This window comes from Netta rufina, assembly GCF_964035555.1.
Source record: "Netta rufina genome assembly, chromosome: 14".
NCBI classification, from domain to species: Eukaryota; Metazoa; Chordata; class Aves; order Anseriformes; family Anatidae; genus Netta; species Netta rufina.
In genome coordinates, this window is record NC_140137.1 from 13,579,358 (window position 1) to 13,585,814 (window position 6,457).

Genomic DNA, 6,457 nt, shown 5'->3' on the forward strand with positions numbered 1-6,457 from the left:
TCCACCCCCAGATCCGTGCCCCTAACCGTATGTCAGTACAGCTCCAGCTGTTTGTCTCCCAGGAATTCAATCACCTTTCTGCTCAGACTGCAGCTCTGCATTCACAACAGCTCCTGCTCTCTGTAGCAGCAGAGCTCCGTCCTATCAGTTATAAGATTTCCAATTGGTCTCCAAATCGAGGGATGAACTTTAATTTGGGAAAGGTGAACCTCAGAATCTAGCAGGACACTGAAATTCTACACTGATATAAAATCAGGCTTTTTATTTGTCCCAACAGAAAACTATTTATTTTATTCCAGAATATATTTATGATAACAGCAAAGCAGCTCAAAACATTCAAAAACATGAATGAAACCCCTCCCCCATGAAGATATGACTATATATATATATATAGTCAATACATATGCTGGAGTTTTTCTTCTGTCTCATTTGATTTTCTTTATAGCTTCTTTCTTTTTCTTCTCCCTCCTCATCACTTTTCTGCAACACAGCAAACCCCAGGAGAACCTCACCCTTACCCAGAGGGGAATCTGCAGTGTTGGGATGGAGAGGGGGATCCTTCAGCAATGGGAGGAGGAGACAAAAAGCAACGGTCCCAAAGTGCTGAGTATGATCCTGAACACCAGGAACAGACTCCTGGTCAAATTCCGCAGCTCCAACCAAGAAGGAAACCCTTTTGGAAGGAGGCATATTGATGACAAGTGACCAGCCCACCACCACCCCAGCAGAGAACGGTCACTGCAGAGCTTCCTCTCCTCACACCAGCGTCCATCTCATTTGCTGTACTGCAGTCTTCAAAATCCCTGCAGAGCAGCTGTATTATTTTTTGCTAATAAGAATGTGACGTTTCATTGTTGACTTCCACAGACACTTAAATATAGCTTTAGCAAATTAATTTTGCAAAAACAAAAAGTGACTAGCCAAATAAACTCCACCACAGCTTGACAGCCAGTGAAATTATACAAGTTAATGTTTAATTCGAAAACAGACCAAGAAAGCACAAGGGGGAGCAAGGAGGAAAGGAAGAATAAACTACTCAATACATGATTGACTTTTAAATCAGTGCAAAAGATGGGGAGGGCAGCCCCAGCCTGTGTTGTCATTGCTTTTCAATCAACAAGGAAGACAGCCATCTGCATGGGTTTGCACAGCAATTTGAACACCAAGTGTGAGCAAATGCCCTTATTTCAACCACTGGTGGTACAGGAATGATCCAGTCACAGCAGGAATTCCATGTCCCATGGCAAAACAGATCAGCAGTGGGGTAATACATGGTGGTCATTGCCTCCAGGACATGCTGCTGCCCACACGTGTAAACAAACAGGCGTATGCAGACATGGCAGAGGTTTGTTAGAATTACATCATCAGTAATTTACCTGCAAAACCTAGTGGTGAAGAAAAAACTCTGGACTAGCTATTTCTTGCTGTCATTTCGGTTTCCAAATATATACCGTCTGCCTTCCCTGCACAAAACCCAAGCAAACTGCCAGTCCCATGTCATTAAGAGAGCAGCAGCAGCATGTCCAAGACGACTCAGAAGTCAGCAAAGAGAGCAGACTTCATTAAAGGGGAAATTAACATAAACCTGTTCCCCAGAACCTTGCCCTAAGACTGGGATGCTTAAGGCAGGCGGTTGCACATTTGCTTATTTCATGAGGTACCACTGCAGGCTTTAAGAAGGAAAAAGGATGACAGATTAGGTTCACAATCAAGCAAATCTGACTCGGATAAAATGAACTTTGTTTTAGTGAGGAATGCAGACTGATATCTGAAAGAGGTTAAAAAAATAAGTCCCACAATTGACCTTCTTTAGCTCTGTGCAAGCACCATCCCTTATGACATTACCAAAAGGCACAGAGGCTTAGGAGCAGCAAACTGCATGTAATAGAGCTACACGGACCTAAAGGCAACCACAGCCCACCTCGGAGAAAGGAAATTAAACAACATTAGCAATGACCCATTTCCTCGCTCAGCAGGGAAGAGTGAAGCTAATCTGGCACCGAGAAGAAACACGCTGTGGGCTTTCCCACGCAGTGAGATCACTCGCTGCTAACGTGCACACAATGCTTTCACTAATCCACCTCGACCCAAAAGTGTTGGCCATTTCTGCTAAAGAAATAAGCGGGGGATTAAAAGGAAAAAGTCTGAAATGGTACAGACTTGAAATTAAAATCTGGCATGGAAAGTGAGCTGTTGAGAAACAGCAAACTGCACTGGGGAGGATCCACAGAGGTGCTGCAAGCTGGGGGAGTTTTATGGAGCGGGTGCAGGAGCAGATCCCAACGATCCCCTCTCCAGCATGGGTGTTTGGGGCTCGCCCAATTCTTTACACATTTGCCTCCAAGGGAACATGCTGAAACATAACTTGAGCCCCACAGCCAGGTGTTTTCACTTAATCTAAATTGCAGTGGCACCTACTTCCAGTGTTCGCTGTTATCTTTTCCCCCACCACACTTCTCCAGTTGTAAGTTTGGACAATTAAGCTAAATTTGAAAGGAGTTTAAAGCTACTCAGAGAAAATCCAACCATAGTAAACAACTGAAACAAGAAAGGGGACATGTTGCACACCCAAGCATCCAGCACAGAAAAGAGGGTTTCATTTTCCTGTTCTTCCTTCAGATTGCACAACCTTAGCATGAATGTTCTCCTATCTCTCAGTGGAAAAGACTGTGCAAGACAAGATGAAGAAAGGAAGCCCAGATTCCACTGAACATTTCTTAAACAGCTACTTTTTCAATACGAATATGCAGCAATTACATTCAAGATCCTGCAAGACTGCCTTCCAAGTACACATGGTCCAGCCTAAACATAGATTATTCTGTAATTTCTGTCTTTTGTAGAAGGGTAGACTTCTAGGGAGAGCTCTGCTATAGGACACTGCATACCATGTCTATACCCCTCTGCACATGAGTCAGAAAACAATGTTCTACAGAAGAAATACCTCCCTGGAATATTAAACACACTTAATCCTGCCACTTTAACCCTATTCAACTACTCTCACTAGAAGAGGCCACTACTATTTCGCCAGCAGTGTTTTTCAACACATATGAAGAGCCGCACGTGATGAGAGCAGCGCAGAAACCAGCCTCAAACCAGAGCTGTGCCGATGTCACTTCATGCACAGGCTAAAAAAGAGCCCAACCCTGCAGACACTGACAGCAGGTTTTCCTTACTAGAGAAATCAGCCAAAACCTGACAAATATAATTAACAGGTGAGGGAAGACATGCCCAAGACGACAAATCCATTTATTTGTATACTTATTTTTCCATTAAGATGATGTATTCTGGCATAACTTGCCACATCCAGCAATTCTGCCCCTATCTTTAACACATACACAAGTCTCCCTGCTGGCCTGGGAATATGAACAGAGCTCTTTTCCTAAGCAATCTCATTTCTTTCTTAGTTTGCCTATCACTATTAATGTCTTGGGTTAACTAATTGAATTCAAGTTGCTTAATTGAAACATGTTAAGTGCAGAGCCTGTTTCTAATACAGCAGAAGGAAAAAAAAAAGTTCCAGAGCTGTCTGCATTTGTTGGTAGTATTTATTTTTATTTTTATTTTTTTTACCTTGATATAGAATCGGGTGTTCGAAACAATATTACTGAGGCTATTCAAATTTCTGCCTAAGAATGAGAGGAGATATTCTTTTTGTACAACACCATTTCTGTAAATTTTGTTTAGCTTGCGTGGGATACAGTTAATTACAGTAATTTATCAAAGTGGCACAAGGTAGTATTCACACACAAAGTTTTTCCTGCAGTCAGAATCCCTAGTTTTATATGAGACTGGGTTGTGCTAATTGAATTTTCACTTGGGTAGATAAAATCTTTAACAACTCCGGAATAACTAAGTGCTCTTTGTTCACTGATGTGGATCAGAATGATTTACAGCACCTTTCACATAATCATGTTAATTTTGCTTTCATATGATTAATTAAAACAATATGTTCTTTCTTCGTAAAATAGAATTAGTGCACCCAAGGAGACAGGTTTTATTGCAAACTTCTTTTTCTGGTAATAAAAGCAATTTTCACACACCATCTTTTTGGCAAAGAGAAGTAAACATGCTTAAGTGGGCAAGAAAACTGCAACGGGGGTCAGATCCCTTCATGGTGCATCAACAATGAATTTAGCAGATTGCACCAAATAGGTTGTGAAGCAGAAAAAGGCCAGCATGAAGCTGGATATTGCAACTCCAAAAAAACCCTTCCCACCTCAGCACATCTAGAGCCAAATCAAACAACATACCTGCAACAAAAACAAACCCAGAGGCTAAATCGGATCATGCCTGTGGTCCAAGCCCTAGATTCAGCCCAAAAAATGATTTTCCAGCACAGTTTAAGCATACTTAGGAGGTTATCTGACCACAATGGTCATGCTGAGTCTGAACAATGTGAAGAAAAATAGGACTGACTTAAAACCCTCTGGTAGAGCAAAGCCTATGTGCCAACTCCTTGACTTCCCACTCAGCTGCCAGGGTGTGAAGCATCGTTGAGCCCTATAGATCAGCTATTGACAGGTCTACAGATCACCTCAGTGCTCATCCTATGCCAGACTGCTTTTGATGTTATATCGACATTTCCCAGCAAGACCAACAAACCCAGAACATTGTCAGCAGCATTAGAGTGCCACACCTCATCACATCAGTGCTCGGTAACAGAAAGGAATCAGCAAAGGAAAGACAATAAAGGAAAACTTCTGTGGAACCATGGGATGTTTTCCATGATCCGTCTCACCATTACACCGTGACTGTGTTCCTTGATCAGAGGCTGTGCAGGCACCTCTGTATTAAAATTCACTGAAGAAAGCAAGAGACTTTCAGGTCTGATCATCAGTGCATGGAGGCAGAGAGAAAAATATCTTCTGTCATCCATATTCAACTCAGCAACCTCCCCTGTGCAGTGCTTACCCACTCTTGGTTAAGTGGTTACTGAGAGCTGCTGGTTAATCTTACATAGGCACAGTGATTGATGGTATGAACGAACTAGGAACTATAACAAAGATGCATGACAGAGGCCTGAAACCACCCAGCTGCAAATGATCAAGCTCAGCACAGGTTAACTCACCCAGAAGAGAGCCCATGCTGAGCTGAAGCATCAGAACAGAGCAGCATGCTGTTGCATTTCACAACCCTTTCTGAGGCTAGCAGAGGGGTTTCTGCCCAGTGGTGTAACCTCCCAGGAAGGCAAACCATGAACTCCTTGTACTCCCCTAGCAGGCATGGAAACCAGAACCTAAACTGGGTTTGTGGAAAGTTCTGTGAATTAATAATTATGATTTCAGCAAGAAAACTAAGAGCAATGCAACTCAGCCTCCAGGCTGTGTCTGCAGGTACCTTGGTCATCACTGCCCAGGGTGGTCCAGGAACCCCCCAGCTTATCTCTACAACGGAGTGACACACAAAGCCGCCGGCTGTTACAAGACTGGAAATTTTGGACAGTGCTGGAGATGGCCCCAGGCAGCTCGTGCTATGCACAGATAAATTGATGGACACCACTTGTGGTGCAGATTAACCAGCTGCCTGGATTAACCCCCTGGGTGGAAAGCCTGGCAGTCCCCAGCAGTTCCTGCTGCTGAAGTGACCACAGTGTGCATAGGTAACTACATAGTCAGTAGGGATTCTTCCTGCAGATGCAGAAGTGGTCACTTAGGATCCATGCAGATGTCATAAGTGAAGGCAGAGGGGTCTTGCCCAGCATATTGGGTACCAGAGAAATAGAAATTGTTTTAAACATCATTGTTTTGTTGTGTGGCATGTTTCTTTTTTGTTGTTGTCTTTTTTTTTTCCCTGATTGTTTCTTCCCATTTGTATTATTGTGCCATGACAGGATTATTTATATCATCTCCTTAAGGTAAATACTAATGAAATACCCTGGATAACAAGACCTGTTACATGAGAATGGTGAAGCAGATCCCATGGGGGGCTCTGGAGGAGAGGCAGGTGCTCCAGCTGATGGCAAAAAGGGAAGAGGGAACCTTAAGAGACTCTTGAATGGCACCAAAGGGGTAATTTTGCAACCTGATGCATGAGGATGTAAACTCACAACTATCATTACCATTAGTGGCAATCATGTGGATGGCTAAACTCCCCACATACAGCACTGAATATTTACCTCCAAGTGCTCCCTTTGGTCTTATTTCACTTCAAGCCTGGACTGAGGTGCTAGCCAGCAAAAGTTACACATTTCAAAGTTTCAAGCCCACTGAGGTCAAGGTGTGACGTCTGACTACAGATCTGGACTGAAGATTTTCTTTAATGCATGAAACAGTTGCCTATAGGATTTTTTTGTTTTTGTTCTTGTATTTACTGTAACTGAATATTCTAAACAAGAGTTTATTTTTGCCAATCACCAAACGATCTCAATTACTTTGCCTGAAGTACACACACGTACAAGCAAAATGGTGAACAGCCTAGCAGAAATGGCAAGTCACAAAGAGCTACCCAGGTGTAATCC